We start from the raw sequence: 18,974 nt of genomic DNA on the forward strand, positions 1-18,974 counted from the left end.
CCACCCTGTACAGCATTCTACAACTGTATTGAAGCACTAGGTATTCACTATCACCAATACCAATGATCTTATCCAGGATATGGCAAATCCTCTTTTTAGGCCGCCATTTTTCTCTATGAATCACAAATATCATTATTGTTACTCAAGGGGCCTCCTGGTTTGCAAGTCTCCAAGAAATGGACTCAAAATTCCCATGGACTGTAAAATGGGAGCAGGGCCAGGCTTTTTATTATATATGCTCTGGGGGGAAAATTCACCATACAAAGCCCCCTGGAACACTGCAAAAGATCTATGGTGAAGTGAATTTCACCCTATGTGATTATCTTTTACCCATGGGAGCTCTAAACTCTGTGTGCTCTAAATATAACCAAGATTATTTACATTTTAAATGCATAATATGTTATACAGTACATCAAATATTAGGCATTAATCAACAGAGGCAGTAACCACATTGCAGACATCCTGAAATCAATGGATTAATAATTTCCTAAAATTAAATTTTGTCTTCCTGGACGGTCAACTTGTTATCAATTTTGTAATCCCTAAATCAAGGCATTTAATCCATTACAAAAAAGGTAGATACATCAATTTTGCTAAATTTTGCTCCAGGTGTTTTGATCTTAGAAGCTTGGAAAAAATAAACAAAACTGCAGTAATAATATGGAACAATATTGGTCTATACAGCTCTTTCACTGAAAATATTAGCAAGGACTATTCCTAATTATGCAAGGCAAGAAACTCTAGAATGTGAAACATGATCAAGGTTAATAATGAACGTTAGGGCCTAGTTAAGTTGAGTTTAAGATGAACTCAGCACAGCTGAGCTCATACATCTTTTCTCTTTAACCTTAGAATAGTGTAATGTAAATACTTGGAAAAAAATATAAAACTAACAAAACAACACTGTTCTCATGACACCAGCAATTAGGACCCGTGGACTTTGACCAATGCCCACTGGTGCTCATTATAGAAAAGAAAGTGCAAGATGGTTTATGGATGCAGCCTACTAAAATGTGTTTACGCAATTTAGGTCTTACCATATATTATTATCAACATGCTTCATTTTTGATCTTGGATTTTTGTTGTTGTTGCTTTTCAGCAAGAAGCTAGATAATAACTAAACTATGTTACAAAAGTGAATCATTATGATAGGTGAAAGAGGTCCACCATCACTGTACTGGGCAATTACTTGATAAACCTTGGAATGAGAATGCTTGCCGAGTAAGAGGATAATTTGACTGGCAACTGAAACAGACATTATATAGAAATAGTTCATCTAATTAAAAAAAATTGCTCATTCTGGAAAAAAATCTATTTAAATAAACTAAAACCTCTGAGCTAACAGCAAATAATAGCGTGCATTAATCAAAATCAATCTGGGTTTTAATGCTTGCTTGCCAGGGTCATTAAACTGAAGCATAACATACTGATGAAGAGCCATCCCTGGGTAGTAAGAATGAACATTTTTATTATGTTTTCTTCATGTTCTACTACATGTATTTTATTGAACTAAACCAAACAACCAACAAAATTATGATATAGATGCTCAAATTGGAAGCAACACCATCGCTTGAGTAATTTAAAACTAGACCAAATAAAGCGCCTATTGTGTGGAATAGTCTTGCATTAGCAGGGGAATGGACTATATATATATATCTTTTCTAGGTTTCTCTTTATAATGCCCAATTCTGCCACCCTTTCTCAAGATCAGTAGCAACTTACTTCCTGAGTAGTCCCACGGAAATCAATTGCAATGCCAGGGAAAATGAGACCCGTTCAATTCTAGGCCCTGATTCAGCAGAACACTTTAGCATGTGCTTAATTTTAAACATGTGAGTAATCATCTCAGCAAAGTACTTAACATGTGCTTAAATTCCATGTAAGTGATTTACTGAATCAGGGTCCTAGACACTCCAGGAATACAAATAATTAGTAATAATAATGAGATGTCTCTCTGATCTTAGGTTTCAGAGTAGCAGCCGTGTTAGTGTCTATCTGCAAAAAGAAAAGGAGTACTTGTGGCACCTTAGAGACGAACAAATTTATTTGAGCATAAGCTTTCGTGAGCTACAGCTCACTTCAGCTCACGAAAGCTTATGCTCAAATAAATTTGTTCGTCTCTAAGGTGCCTCAAGTCCTCCTGTTCTTTTCTCTGATCTTAGTTACATCAGTTTCATGCCATTCCACAGTACCGTCATTTAGAGCTTATGTAGTCACGGTGGTGTAGATCTGGAGTAAATAGTGCAACTGAGATCAGAATTTGGCCAGGAGATGTCAAGCTTCATTCTTGAATGTCAATAGCAATAGATTGTCATTAGTTACATAGTCTTCACTATTCATTGTATAACAACAAAACCTTCCCCCAAATGAACTAAATTCCTCGTTGCTGTAAAACCTCTGAGGTCAATGGTGTTATCCCAGGGATGATTTTGGTCCCACAGGCCAATGAGGACCTTACTGAGTTGGAAAGCCATTTTAAATTTCCCTGAATAAACGACCACTCATTGTAAAGTATTGTCATTCAATACTTCAGTTATTTATGTTGTCCAGAATAGAAGACAAAAGCCTATTGTACAAATAGATGCATTCCATTCAGTACATTTTTCCTCTAGTCATAACAGACGAAAAGTTAACTCATAATGGACCATTAGGGTTTTTGTTATTGTTAATGCTAGTGCTCTGAAGGGGAAACAGAGCAACTGGAGAGAGGCAATAAATGTTAAATACAACATCCCAAAACACGGATAGAAGAGCTGGCGATTTAATTTCCTACAATACGTTTCTTCACAAGCTGCATAAGCCCCATATTTGTGTGGTTAAACAAATCCTCTAGAAGACAAAGATATTACATTTCCAGCGAAGCAGTGGCAGTGTGTGTTTTTATTATGCAGGGGCCTCAACAAACTAATTTACACTCCTATTTTTACCCACACCAGCAAACATTCTTACAAAGGTGCAAAGCATTCTCTACTTGAATGCCAAAAATGAATTTAAATCAACAGGTGGCACTGAATAAAGGAATTGATTTTAGAGGCTGTTTTATAATAAACCAAATGCTTGCTTGTTATGGGTTCAGACACACCCAACCTATGCAAAAATGTAACAGATGAAAATTTGCACAATAGTGGAATTCAGTGATGTGGGGGTCAGTCCTGCTTCTTCCTGCCAGGCACTGGACATGATTCACTCACACTGCACACCCACCCTGCAGCAGATGCACAGCACCTTGTAGCACCTGGCCAATGCTGCTTAAGAAGATCACTCAAGTGTTGTCTACTGCGTTCTCCATATCAAGTCTATTTTATCACAAGCCTCTATAGAAAAGATCCCATTGTCTAGCAGTCTGGAGGGTGCAGGCCACCAAAGGTATGTTTACACTGCAGTTAGACATTCATGGCTGGCCCATGCCAACTGACTTGAATTAAGGAGCTGTTTAACTTTGGTGTAGATGTTCGTGCTCAGGCTGGGACCCTCCCCCTGAGCCTTGCGAGCCTCAGTCAGCTGCCAATGGCCAGCTGCGGATTTTTAACTGCACTGTAGACATACCCCAAAAGGCCATTAGGGGCACTCCAGCAATGGAGAAGTGCTTCATTGTAGTTCCCTCTAAACATAAATGGCAGGAGGTTGGAGGCACAGAAAGAAGATCAATTAACTATTACCCAAAATCTGGATTTAGGGGGCATTTATGGAAGGTAATAATGGTCATACAGGTGTCCCATGCCCTATAGATAGTTTATGGGAAAGTTTTTCGTACTCTTAAAACCCATAGAGTTCCCCGTTCTCCTCAGTTTACTCAATACTTTGCCTAAGGACCAGTATGTAGCCAGATATGCATGTGAGATATTTTTAAAACCATTTTTTATGGGTTTGGGGTGAATGTTCAGGCATTTTCAGTGACAGCATTCCAAACATTCACCTGTCCAATTTGTGAGTGCATAGAAACCAAATGTGCAAATAGGCACACAAACTGATGTTTGCTCACTCAATTTCCTTTTGAGAGTTGTACTAGTCGATTTTTTTTCCTGGCCCATTGAGTTTTTAGGCCTTTTTGTGATATTAAATAATACAAACATTTCTCTTGTAAATACACTTACTGCATGTAGTCATTCAGAAGGCTACGTTCCAAACAGTGTTGTTTCATAAGGCTTTAGGATGAAATTATTACACAGAAATAAATCCACGGTGACTCTGTGGAGCACTGGAGCTGAGAGCAGAACCTTACCATTAGCATTTAGGATTGCATTTTTAGAGTTAAACTGGAGCCATATACCTATAACAATATTGTATTTAGAGTATTTGTCAAGATCTGTTTGCATCATTTCCCAGAGAGCCTTTTGTTGCTATTACAAGCAGAGTCTAATGATGGAAACGTAATAAGATAAATTGAATCCCACATTAAGCTCCTATGCTGTTCAAACCTATTTTCTGACTTCAATGATCGTACACCACTAATACAGGCAGGCTTCTAGGATTTCAGAATCAATAGGAATAAGTCAATTAAAGATCTTTTCCACAGACACAGAAAGTTAATGTATTGTTAGTTGTCTGTTGAAATATTGGGACCATGTTACACTGAAATAATTTTGTTCAGGCATTTTCATGTTCATCATTTTCTTAGAAAGAATCAAACCATGGTAAAGCGGCAACTAACTGAATTCAATATAATGGTTTTATTTTTTCATACAACACAATGACCCCAAACAAGCAGAATATCTTAAATCTGCTATTTTCTCTTACTTTAATAGAAAGATCCACATATGAAAAGAGCCACTTAAAATTGATCTCAGAATTGGAAAAGCAATCAAAGGCAATTCTGAGCTAGAACACAGAGAGAACCATCTAAAACATATGTTTGTACTAACCATTTTAAACACACAATATCCATACCTAGAAATGGCTCACTGGAAACCCCAAATGTTACACAGAACAGAAAGCACTGAGACAGACAGATATTGACACTTAGACAGTTGCTATTTAAAATATACAACCATGGTAATCCCAATTCTGTTGTAGCCCAGTGAAACCTGGGTGCCAAAGAAGGCTGAAAGCAGTAGATTGATGTTTTTGATTGTCATTTTCATCAGCTGATCCATATTAAGTGAAAGAACAAGATCAGCAATGAGGATAGTATTTGTAGCTGAACCTAGCAACTGCCTCCATCAGCACTGGTTTGCTCTTGGCAGCTTTCCTGGTATTTACATATTATTAGGACGGAAGACACACAAATTACAAAGTGCGTTTGCCAAGGAATGCTGCTATATGGCTGATAATCACATGATTGCAAAAGTTTCAGTGACCTAACAAGATTGCTAGTGATGGACATAGACTAAATGTCCAACCAGACTGTCTTAAGGACCTGACTAGAGATCAACTCAGGTGATGCTTGATCTGTGAGGAGACCACATAGCTTTAGGATTTGCCTTGATGATGATTTTTAAACATATGTGGTAGCATTGCCCTGGAGTCCAGAGGCCAAATTCTGTTCTTAGTTAAAACAGTGTTACAGAGCAGCTCAAAAAGCATGAAACAACTTTGCAAATAGCTTGGAAATTTCAAAGTTCTTTCAGTTTCACAAAGTTTGGGGTGGACCAATTTTCTGCTAAATTTTCCATGTTAGTTCTCTACCTAACTTTTTTTTTTTAAGTCAAAATAGTTGTTGAAATTTCTCATTTATCAAAAAACCCACTTTCAGTAAGAAAAATAAATATTTGTGGTAAATGAAAAAAATTAAAACAATTTTAGTAAAAATTACAGCAAAAATTGGGAAAATGTCATGGAAAACAGAAAGTTTCTGTAACATTTAGAGTTTGTTGTGAAAAATGTTGTGTTTTTAAAAAGGGTCATTTTTTTCAATGAAAAATTCAACCAGCACTACAGTGTTAACTAAGCATACTCTATGTTGGTTTAAATGACAGCTCAGATATTTTGGGGAACAACTAATGACACAAAGGAATATGATTTTAGTCTTTTCCATATTAGCCATTATGTGCCTTCCTGTATTTGAGAATCCGCAATAGTTGAACTGTCTGTGCTTCTTGTTTCCTACTACCATACTCAGTTCCTCAGCTGGAGTAAACTGGCATCGTTTCTCTGATGTGAGAGTCAATATAGCTCTACACCTGAGAATCTATCTGGTCCTATTTCCTCACTGAGTGATTGATTTGGTAAAGCCTGGGATATTTTTCTCTTGTAAAAAGGTACTAACATCAAACAAACAAACAAATAAAAATAAAAGCGAACATGGCTCCCTTTAACAAAATGTGTTGATTCTAATAAACAAGCAGCTAATCCATCCAGCTGGTTTTCCTTTATACTATGCTGGTTTCACATGAAACATGCTTTAATGCTTGTTTCTTTCATTTTTTCCCCAACATACTAGTAGTGACTGTCTTTTGGTCACTCTCTTCTTTCAAAATCTCTCATTGTGCTCCTTCACAGCAATTGTATAATTATGTTCCATTGTCTCTATTTGTCTCTCAAAAATAACACACATACATCACTGCCCTAGTTATTAGAGATGATGAGTAATGACCTCATTGGGAGTTGTAGGAGCTCAACAGCTCAGTAAATCAGGCAACATAATATATCATACAAAGATCCTGCTAGCGAATAGTTTGTGGTGCCCAATAAATTCAATTTCAGTAAAGACCAGATTTTGGCATCTTTACTCACAAATGCTCCTATTAATTTAAATGGAATTGCTCCCGGAGAAAAATACTATTCTGTGTAATGGTGGCAGAATCTGACCCTAATTTTATAATTCTTTTGTTACTAAGAGAGTAGTTTCAAAAAAATGGAAGGCATTAGTTTGCTAACAGCTTCTTTATAATTATTGTGGTAACCCTGCCACATACAGTCCCATGTTGGAATAATTTTGTTTGTTTGCTAAAGAAAAACAGCATTAATGTTTGTTTGTGTATTTATCTCTTCAGCAGAGAAACTGCATCTCCCTCCAGATTAGCAAGTATCATAAAATGCTCTGTTCTTACTGTAGTAGATGTTAACATGCCATTACCCCAGAAGAGAGCGGCCAGAACAATGGTAAATAACCACAGGACCTTTGCTTCTTTTAAGTTTGCTGGCAGCCCAATAAGTACAACTGATAAGTAGCAGGCGGCAATAAGAGATGTGATGTGTTACCTACTGTACTATCATGAAGGACAATTTCACAATAATGCTAGAGATGTACTGCAACCAAAATCCCAGATCTGAACCAACGTGAATGATAGGGAAGGTGAAATCTATATCCAGAACTAAGTTTTGTGTCTGAACAACATTTCTATAGCAGGCCAAATCCAAAACTTTGGATATGAATTCTGCATCTAGGTCCATTCTCGATAATATCTTGCATTTTTACAGAACATTAAATCCTGCTTCATAAACTATTGACACAGCAAGTCCCATTGACTTCATACAACAAATTATCCATCATACATTGCAGATGAGGATGATAGCACTGACTATTATGAAGGTTGCCCAGTATTTCCCATTATAAGAACCTGTTTTCAGTTGCTTATAACTTTTCCAAACTTTAACTTTTGGACTGAAATATTCCATGTCAGGTGTCTGCCTGAGTATTTTGGGAAACTCTCAGCCAAAACGGTACAGCTATTTTCAAGACCAACACTACGGATAAATACGTTGTTTTGCAATGCTAAAAAAATTCTGCTCACCATGTTTTGAGAAGCAGTACCCCATGCTTTGGAGCAAAGACTTGGAGTTTGTCAAGGGGTGGTCCCTTCTATAATGATAGTACCTTTTGTTTTTCTTGTGAAAATCTGCCTAAATATATTTTCATATGCCCAATAGAGACTTGGAGCTTAGTAGCTAAAATTGTAGATGGTTCCATGTACACTGAGCGTGCTCCATTCCCTTGCAGCCCTTCCGGACTAGGGTAGGGACAGGCAACACGACAGAGCAGGGAAGCCTGTCTCTTCTCTGCTGTCTATGCAGCACCCCTCCTCTGCAACTGGAGCCCAGGCAGCATGGATGAGAACACCATCTGACTTGAATGCAGAGGGGCCACGGGGTGGGGGGAAGGGAGGGGAAAGAGGAGATTGGGCCACGAGGCCTGGTGAGACTGGAACTGAATGAGGGGAGAGGAGACAAAAATTGTGATGGCAAGTTGGAGGGAGACTGTGACCCGTTGGGCAAGGAGGCTGGAAGCCAAGGAAAGAAAGTGTGTCTGTCTGGGCAAAGAGTCTGGGCTGAGAGCCGAGGTGGGAGACGAGGAGAGGTTGGAACCGCTTGGGGAAGGAGACAGGAAGACTAGGACTGAGAGATGTGGGGGAGGGGAGGCAGGGACTGGTTGGCAAAGACTGGGTCAGTGACCTCGAGAGAACACATCCCTCCAGAACCTGGAAGCCTCACCATGCCTGTTCTGTCCATGAAACCCACTAGCAAAATGTAAGTCTCAGTGCTGGCCCACAAAGAGGTTTACAACCTACTGTTGCCATCAGTTACTCAAGTAGCTCAAATGACAGAGGTCTGTGTGGTGGATCAATGGGTTCCATCCCTGCTGATGACTCACTGTGTGTGTGTCAATATGATATAACATGATAGAATTTCTGTGTTTTCAGTGTGATTTTTTTTAAAACCAAGAAATCTCTCTCTCTCTCACACACACACACACACTCACACACACAACTATGTTAAAAGAACACTAAGGTTGCAAAGTCATGCACTCAAAAGTTGCACAGTAGCCTTAATCCTGGATTTTTCCACAGGTTCCCTTCCTCATCCAGTGCATAGGATGGATCTGTTTTGGGGATGAATCATGGTTGCAGAGTGAAGGAGGCTGTTATCTATAGAAGCCCTGCCTTGTGTTTTGCAGATGCTGGAAGGTGTGAAACCTTGAAGGCAAGGTTTCAAAGATCCATAGATCCCAAGGCTAGAAGGGACCAATGAAATCTACTTCCGGTAATATGTGGGCCACAGAACTTCCTCAAAATAATTCTTAGAGCATATCTTTTGGAAAAACATCCAATCTTGATTTAAATTGTTCCAATGGTTAATTACTCTCTCATAAAAAATTATGCCTTATTTCCACTCTGAATTTATCTAACTTCAACTTCCAGCCACTGGATCATGTTATGACAGGTTTCAGAGGAACAGCCGTGTTAGTCTGTATTCGCAAAAAGAAAAGGAGTACTTGTGGCACCTTAGAGACTAACCAATTTATTTGAGCATGAGCTTTCGTGAGCCACAGCTCACTTCATCAGATGTGTACCGTGGAACACATTCCACGGTACACATCTGATGAAGTGAGCTGTGGCTCACGAAAGCTCATGCTCAAATAAATTGGTTAGTCTCTAAGGTGCCACAAGTACTCCTTTTCTTTTTGGATCATGTTATAACATTCTCTGTTAGAATGAAGAACCCATTATCAATTATTTGCTTCCCATGTAGGTACTTATAGACTATGATCAGGTCACCCACAAACCTTCTCTTTGTTAAATTAAATAGATCGTTTCTAATCCTTTTATCATGCTTGGGGCTCTTCTCTGAACCCTCTCCAATTTATCAACATCCTTCTTGAATTGTGGGCAGCAGAACAGGACACAGTGTTAGAGCAGGAGTCATACCAGTGCCCAATACAGGGCTAAAATAACCTTTCTGCTCCTACTAGAGATTCCCCTGTTTATGTGTTCCAGGATCTTGTTGGCTCTTTTGGCCATTGTGTCACACTGCGACTCTTGTTCAGCTGATTATTCATCACAACCCCCAAATCTCTTTTCAAAGTCAGTACTTCCTGGGATAGAGTCCTCCATTCTATAAGTGTGGCCAACATTCTTTCTTCCGGATGTATACATTTACATTTAGCTATATTAAAACACATACTGTTTGCTTACACTCAGTTTACCAAGTGATCTAAGTCACTCTGTATCAGTGACCTATCCTCTTCAGTATTTACCATTCCCCCAATATTTACAGCATCTGCAAAGTTTATCAGTGATGATTTTGTGTGTTCTTCTAGGTCATTGATAAAGATATTAAATAGCGTAAGGCTGAGAACTGATCCCTGGAGGACCGACCTGGAAACAGACTTACAAGATGAAGATTCCCTGTTTACAGTTACATTTTGAGGCCTATCAGGTAGCCAGTTTTTATCCATCCAATATGTGCCATATTAATTTTATATTGTTCTAGTCTTTTTAATCAAAATGTTGTGTGGTACCAAGTCAAATGCCTTAAAGAAGGCTAAGTGTATTATGTCAACATTATTGCCTTTATCAACCCAATTTGTAATCTCATCCAAAAATATAACAAGTTAGTTTGACAGGATCTATCTTCCATAAAACCATAGGTTTCAGAGTAGCAGCCGTGTTAGTCTGTATTTGCAAAAAGAAAAGGAGGACTTGTGGCACCTTAGAGACTAACAAATTTATTTGAGCATAAGCTTTCGTGAGCTACAGCTCACTTCATCGTATGAAGCTCACGAAAGCTTATGCTCAAATAAATTTGTTAGTCTCTAAGGTGCCACAAGTCCTCCTTTTCTTTTTGCATAAAACCAGAGTGATTTGTATTAATTACATTACCCTCCTTTAGCTGCCTGTTTTGTTCTGTACACGGTCTGACTAATATATGTTCAGTACTGCTCAACTAATATATAACCGACAGCTACAGAAGGTGTAATTTGAGTAGGACAATCACATTCCTATTCTTGCCATGGGATCTTTGATGACCACAAGAGATTAGAATCTTGGGTTTATATCTCACAGTAAAACCAGCAACTCTAGAAGAACGGCGCACCCTATTGAAATTCTAGCGCATTGTTTTGGAGGGAAGAGTGACACTTTCTTGAACACCAACACTTCCTACAGCACCTGGGCTTTCCCTGGAGTTCTTCTATAAAACTAAAGATCCAGCTTAAACCTTCTAACAATAGGATTTTGAAAGCAAATGGCAGCCTTACTAGATTTTAATTCTGAAATGAAAGAAATGTATACTAGTGATTAGCTCTCCTCTAGCAGAGATCACCCCTGGGGGCATTCCTTGATGGTCTCCCACTGATCTGCTTTGGTTTCTGAGATCACAGCTTGAGGTGGTCTAGCTGCTCCATTGTTTGGAACAATTAATACTGGACTGGGCAAGGCACTGGATAATATACAGTGAGAACCTATTCTACACTAGCTCTGGTAGAGACTACATGATCTAACACTAGATCTTCTTTCTGCTCCTACTCTGACAAGCAACTGGGTAAAAATGGAACTATTTTACTCAACAGATCTGCTCCTTGTGTGTATTTGCAGTCCTATCCTCTGATAGCTAATGAAAAAAGTATGGTTTTACTTCTTCTTCTTCCTGTTACCCCTGCAGAGCCAACACAGCTCTGGAAGAGGGAGCTGGAGTTTCTTCTGACTTGGGCATTGCAGGAAGAACTATTAACTCTACTCTAGCGCATGCTTGAAGACAATGTCTTTTGCACAGGGGTAACTGAGGGTGGAATGTGGCATGCACACTCTTTATTATTAATGTTGGTTTATGAGCCAGCAAGAACATACCTTGACTTTCAGTTCCCAGGTTGATTTTGCTGGGCTAGCAGTTGGAAAACAACATCTATTTACTGAGCAAATTTGCCCAGGAAATCATTGAGACAATGTCATTTCTACAGAGTCTCTTTTCAGAGTAAAATCACAGTTTAATTTCTATAAATGGATTATAACCAGCGACTCTCATGGCAATGATTACATTTCAAATGGGGCAAAGACATCCTGGATAAATGTACTGTATTGCTGAACTGGTATAAGAAGAATAAATGCACACATTAATGGCAGTACATAAATTACATATATAAATGAGACAGGGTGGGTGACTCACACAGCTACAACACGGCAAACTGCATATACAAAATACATTTGAACCTGGTGTGAAAGTGATGCAGATGACGGCTCTCACCAGGGTCAGAGTGGGCTAATATATTTTAAGCAGAAATCCCCCAGTGAAATAAACAAGTTCTGGCAAAAACTTGATGGTCTGACCCATACTTACTATTGGCATGATGTCAAGACCTGGGGCAGGACCCTTTGGGAAACAAGATGTGGAAATGGAATGTCACCAGATATAGTAATTGGTGCAAAAGATCAGCTTTCAGTTTGAGGGAAATCTGTTATTTTTCTTCATAAAAACTTCACAAAATATAATCAGATCTTAAAATCCATTTTAGTTATGTATTTGGATTTATTCAAAACATTTAAAAGTGCCGCTCTCGGACTGTAAATGCTTTTGCTTGAACCACAAGGCTAGCATTGCAGACAAAAACCAATGGTCTCCCTGAAGCCAAGAAGGGGATGGAGGGTCACTCCAGGCACATATCCCAATCCTCCAGGCACCCATCTTAGTGCTCAGCTCATACCTCCCAACCCAAAAGCCAGGGGAAATAAATGAGCTTTGCAGCATGCCCTGAAGGTCAACAGATTTGAATCATTTTGTGACAAGGGTGGGAGAATGAATTCCAAATTTCAGGGGCCCTTGCAGAGAATGCCCTGAACTCTGGAATTCACTCTCCCCACTTGGTCTGGTTTTGACCACAACTATCCTGGAGGCTGATTAGCGAATAATAAATTAGGATCATTCCATAAGGCAAGATTATGACTGCTGACCAACCGCCCGGGGTAGTGCGGGATGGCACATAGCCCCAGCAAAAGCTCTGAAAGGCTGTATGGATCCGGCATGCACAATGCATCTGGGATTGCCTGAGAGAGAGGTGCACAGGCTAGGGTAACTGCTGCTATAACTCTGAAAGGGTAGGTGAGATTTGTGCTCTCCCATACCAAGCACTTCCATGGCCCTGTCCTTTTCCTACCTTCCCTGTGCCATCCGGAAAGGCAAGTGCAGGAGTCCTTGCTCTCTTGTAGTAATCTAGGTGAACCAGGAACTAAAGCCTGGGAATTATGACTAACTCCTACACAACAGCAAAAAGCGGATAGGGTTGGAAAGACACAGAGAGAAGGTTTTGGTGCCCCCTCTTGCTTGTATGGGGCTGCTCACAATCTAGCCAATAAGGTGCCCATATTGGAAAGCTACAGTAGATACATTTCTGGGACACTGACGGGAGCTCTCCAAATGTATTAGATTCAGAAGAACCAGGAATATAACTGAAGATGTCAATGACGATGCTGTCTGAAATTTCCTCAATGTAATATGGGGTTTGGCTCACCACTGATGCCACACTGTGCTCTGTGCAGAGACAGGGCTGCGTGCAAAGCTGTCTTTAAGCTGCCTTTACTTTCCCCTGGGGGCCACCAGCTGCTAGCTAGTAACTAGCACAACTGGGCAGCCTGAAGGTTGCTTTATCCTTCACTAGCTGGCAGTGGACCCTGGGGACCATTATGGCAGCAGGGGATCAACAATGCACAGAGACTCCTTGGCCACTCCCCCTATTCCCTGTCACATTCCCCATGCAGGAAGAATTTCCAGGGACCATTTACATGGGATTTATGGTCACTCTGCACCGCTAGAACATGCTAATCTTCTGGAACAGACCAAACTGTTTGGGCAAAGTAGGCACAACACCCATCTGGAGGTAAACATTTAGCTGGAGACTGAGTCACCTAGCTAGGTACAAGCTTCCCTTCACATACCTAATACAACCACATTTTACCAGTCACCAGAAGCATTAATCCTGCTAATTGAATTTCTTTATAGTCTAAAGTGTTAAAATACATTAAAGGGCAACTATAAATAAATAATTGTTGATTCAATACTGATGTCAACTGCTGAGCCATTCTGCCTCCATGCATGTTACAATTAAGGTCAGTAGTTAATGTTGTAAGTAGTGAAAGAGGGAACTAGGCTCCATTAAACAAATGCAGTCAATTTCAACTTAAGGAGACACAGAAACTAGAGCTCAGTATTGGCTTGGCTGTCCTATGCTCAGAGTGTAATCAGATCTCCCTTGGTCTAAGCAACAGGGGCACCATTTGTCATCGAAAGGAACACAGGAACACGGTGCGATTGGGTAGTTTAGAAAAATGCAGCTCTAGCAGAACATATGGAGAAGCAACTCCATGAAATGAACTGGCTGTAAGCCAGCATGTAAGGCGGGAGATGGGACCAAGAGACTATACATGAGAAAATTCATAGAACACTCTATTAAAAAACCTCCCATTGATACATCCTGGCCAGTTTTAAAGGTCAGGGTGACAATAATCTGTCTTCTTTAGGGAGCATCTTAATCAACTCTGAACTTTTTTTTTAACCTAGTGAACGACTCTTCCAGCTTTCTAATGTGTTCTTTCTTAATTTTTTTTTTTACCATGTAATTGGTCTTGAGATCCTACAGCTACTGTAACGAAAAGAAGAATGTGTGTATATGTGTACTGGTGCCCTGTACTGGATGGAATGGGAACTGCTCAGCTGTGTGTCATAAGTCCTACACTGCTCACCAAGGTTCTCATTTCACTCATGTAGGTAAGGGCCTGTCCTTCAGGAACAGGATTGGAGAATCTGAGTTCTACCTCCTCTGTTGCCATGAAGTTTGGAAGGAGCATGGTGTGCAATGCAGTGACAACCACAGAGCCCTACATGAGCATGGAGCTGTTACTATATCATATATCTGCACCCTGAAGCAAGATTCTTCCACCCTTACTCACATGGACGAGTACTTTATGCCATGTGTAGTCTCACCAAGAGGAATGTGCTCAGCTGTGACTTGGACTATGCACCTACATTATGGGGATTGAGTAGCATCACCCCTTTACAACTCGGTGCCTATTACTCCTCCCCCAGAGCAGGATGTTGGTGGAGCCTGGGTACCCCTCAACATGCCAGACAGGGCAGCTGAGCTGGCATAGGTAGTGCAGTAAGGTGCTATTTGTATCATAGCATCCTCTGCAAGTCGTGGCAGTGTCAAGGAGTACTGCTTCCTGTCATCTCCAGTTGGCTGCAAGAGTCCACTCCATGTCAGCAGATGATGAATAGGCCTCAGTTATTTATACTTTTGTCATCTCTTGGCTGGACTGCAGCAGTGGGCTACACCTGGGCATGAAGGCTTCAGCCCATGGAAAACTCCAACTAGTACAGACTGCTGCAGTGCATCTCCTCAGCAACACGGGGTACCACAGGCACATCAGACTCATCTTATGCTCTCTACATGGGCTTCCCATATAATAGAGAGTCAACAAGGATCGGGAATTTATCACCAAGGCACTCAACAGCCTGGCCCAGAATATCTAAAACACAGCGTAAAGTTCTGGGACACAGATCGTGGTCTACAACTCCACTCCTCAGGCACCATGAAACTTTCCACAAAGCCTGTCTGATGAGGAAACAGAGCTTTCTCAGTGGCCAGTTAAAGACTGTGGAATGAATTCATGCAGGAACTAAGGACCATCACAAACCTCACCACCTTGCACTTCTTCAACCTGTCTTCCTTAACATACCCACAGAGCAGCACGGATGTTTAAAACAAAGCAAGTCTACTAAGACAAAACCTTACAGTGCACAGACAGTTCTCCCCTGGGGAGAGGGCAAGAGAAAGAATGGGTAGTATAAAACCTGTACAGAAGAGAACAGAATATCACACGCACACACAAGATTCTGCCACTCAGTCACACTAAGTAGTATACACACAGATATATGTGTTACATATATACATGCACATTTGGGTAGAGTCTGCTTTTCCTTGTACTTGAAGAATTCAACCTTCTGGCTAAGGTACAGGTCAGAAAATAAACAGAACTTGAACAGTTTATTCAATTAGGGGACATAAAAGCAAAAATATATTTCCTAATCATGGTGGTGCAGGAACACTATTATAGTTAAGGTTGCATCATGACATCAGTTAAAATGCCAACCTTTCTCAGTCCTCTGAAGTCAACATGCTTAGCTGGATTTCTTTGAAATGTGGTGTGCCTCAGAAAAGTGTAGGGTAGTGTTAGCAGTTCAAATATGGAGTGATTTGAGTGTGGAGTTCTGGAGATGTAAGACCCCCAAAATAGCCATTAAAAAAACTTTCTATGTGGCTTCTTTTTTGCATAGAGCTAGAGACCAAACAATGAGGTTGTAACCCCAGAATTTGACCAAACTAAACTGAAGTCATTTTGTGTGTATTTAGCCACCATTGATTAAAAGAAAACCACCACATGGCTAGGAATAACTGTCAGGGTTTTCATAGGCAAGGCCACATTGCTGCAGTTGCAGCTTTGCTAATCAGAATGGGAGGAGGGGAAAAGAGTTAACATACCACGAGAATGGAAGAGAGTGAGTGGATAGTGACCTTGGTTCTGAATCCTCCTGACAAATATGCTTCATTGTTGTTATGATTAGAAATACTAGAAATGCTTTGCTGATAAGAGATAATGAACAATTTGTTGGTGTTAGGAGAATTGTTGATCCAGTAGTGGGGTTGCCAATTTTAGTCGGATGTGTTCCTGGAGGTTTCATCTAATGACATAATCTTTAATTAAAGAACCATCTTTAATTCCTGGAGACTCCAGGACAATCCTGGAGGCTTGGCAACCCTACCCAGTAGGGGTTACTATGGTAACCCACTAAGGGTTACTACAAGTTATGATTTTTGTGAGAGTTAGCTATAAAAGATTAAGTAAACAAACACTTCAGAGCAGTCCGAGGGAGCTTCTCTTCAGGCAAGGAGCAGACACCTAAACTCCCCATCAGCTGGACAGGCCCCTGTGTCCCCACTGACTGATTCCTGACAGCATCTGGACAGAAACAATTAAGTCACCACTGCTTTGGGTTCTGAAACCCCTGGGTAACAATGTGATGCGAGTCAAAATGGTCTCATTCTATCGAGTTTAACCTAAGGTAGCGTATGACACTAAATCTTTGGGGAAGCCACACTGAGAACAGTATTTAAGAACATGTATATTTTTACACTGTGCATTCATCAAGACAGAAAAACAGTTAAAGGGCTTCCATTACCAACATTTTATATGCTTTAAAACTTGACTCTTGCTCTAAAATTCTAATGGTTCATCAGATTGCTATGAAATTTGGTGTGCCTCATGAGGATGTGGGGTAGCGATTGCAATGTATATTTGGGGTCATTTGACAAAGAGGTTCCCAAGTTACACCCTCCCACCAAAAAACAGCTTCCTTCTGCTGCCTTTTGCTGTTAAACCTTAGCGTTACTAATGACTGGATGAATCACAGACCTCTTGATGACTGTGAACTCACCTTTCAATTAACATGAGTAAGGATAAGTTAATCAAAGGCCCCAACTAAGACAAATGGACTTTTGAACTGAGCGGCTGGAGGCTGCTAAAATTTAATTGTGACTAGAGGTCTAAGTGGCTTTACGTATACAGCTTTACTTTTAAATAAAAGACAGGGCTCAAACAGCCGACCCACCTAACGTCACCATGTGAACACCTGTTCGCATTCATGCATGCAAATACATACATACATAAGCTAGTAAATCTTTTCGGCTCAGGCTAGTCTGTGTCGTGACTTCCTCAGGACTTCTAGGGCACAGCCCAACAGCACCAAGAGAAAAAGAGGCATCCTCCATAATTCTGTTGAGACACAGTACTAGAAAAGTTCTGGATGAATAAGAATATCAAAATACACACATTCAATTTACATGTTCCAGTTTCCTTCCTGACTCTATACTTAGTCTCATATTTTAACAGCTCATTATTTAAAGGAAAATTGTGTTGATTTTAGAGTAACAGCCGTGTTAGTCTGTATTCGCAAAAAGAAACGGAGTACTTGTGGCACCTTAGAGACTAACCAATTTATTTGAGCATAAGCTTTCGTGAGCTCACGAAAGCTTATGATCAAATAAATTGGTTAGTCTCTAAGGTGCCACAAGTACTCCGTTTCTTTTTGTGTTGATTTTATTTCCCCTCATTCAAACGTTTTTAAAAAATTGTTAGTTGGCTCCCCAGTCTTGCTGTGATTAAAGTCAGTGTGAGTCTTGATGTGGAGTTAAATAGGAGCAGAAGCCAGCTTGCTGAATGCCTCATTAAATAGACAATTCCACAACACCTTCCAAAATTCTGCTGAACTTTTTCTTTCCAGGAAAGAAAGCCAGTAAACTCAAAGGCCATGAAATGTCACTATTAAATCTAGACATTTAAACTAAGGTACCTGACAAATTAGCCACCTTCTCCCAAGGCATCCTAAAAAACTGCAACCCTGAGGGATTTCCCCTGGCCGTTACCACTCATTGCAAAGTCAAATCAAGAAAGCTAAGGTTACTGTTGTCTGTGTAAAGTCACAATATGCTGAAAGAGCATGTTATTCCCTAGACGTGCTGGTTTAGTGTGTTTATAATTCACACTTAAGGTCACCATATGTCAAGAGACTATGTTGTTCTATAACACAGCTTGTGTCATCATTTTAGTCCGACTGCTAAATAGCTCTAGGTTGGTATGAGATGGTATTTCAAGCAATATGATTTATTACTCATAGCAGGACGGTGGTCTTCTGGCTAAGGTACAGGACAGAAAATAAGAAGACATGGGTTGTATTCCTGTCTCTATCAGAGATCCTCTTTATGACTTCTTAAATCACTTCATCTCTCCAGGCTTCAGCTGCACTATCAGGGGGAAAAAACAAACCAACCTTGGGTAACAACCACCCTCATCTACTCCAAAGAGAAAGCTCAACTCAATAGATCAGCTCCTCTGGCCCAGCCAAGCTTGGGACAGGATTAGAACAGAGGTTACCCTGTGAGGTCTGCAGCGATTCTACCCACTCCCACATGTGGAACCACACCCATTTCACTGCACCCAGACTCCTCCAGTCATACAGATAGATGTACACGATTTGGTTCTTCGAACAGCAATTTGAGCAGCAACAGTATTCTGCACATCCACACCCACAGAACCCTGCATGAAAGAGTAATACATGATTAAAAATGAAAACAATCCTGTTTGCACATTAAAATTCCCTTCAAGGCAATGGGATTGTTGCCTGTGAGAGATCTTCTACCAAGAAACTACTGTCTTGGGTCTGGATTTCTCCAGAGGCATATCCAAATAGTCTTCCTCTCTATCTACTGCAGT

At 40.3% G+C, this 18,974-nt stretch overlaps 1 protein-coding gene across 7 annotated transcripts in view; it reads right to left on the reverse strand.

Moving 5' to 3' along the window:
- The window catches only part of CNTNAP5 (contactin associated protein family member 5), a 426,257-nt gene that overhangs the window by 83,227 nt on the left and 324,056 nt on the right, over positions 1-18,974 (reverse strand). The gene's annotated exons all lie outside the window — the stretch shown is intronic.

This window comes from Caretta caretta, chromosome 11 (assembly GCF_965140235.1).
Source record: "Caretta caretta isolate rCarCar2 chromosome 11, rCarCar1.hap1, whole genome shotgun sequence".
Taxonomy (NCBI): domain Eukaryota; kingdom Metazoa; phylum Chordata; order Testudines; family Cheloniidae; genus Caretta; species Caretta caretta.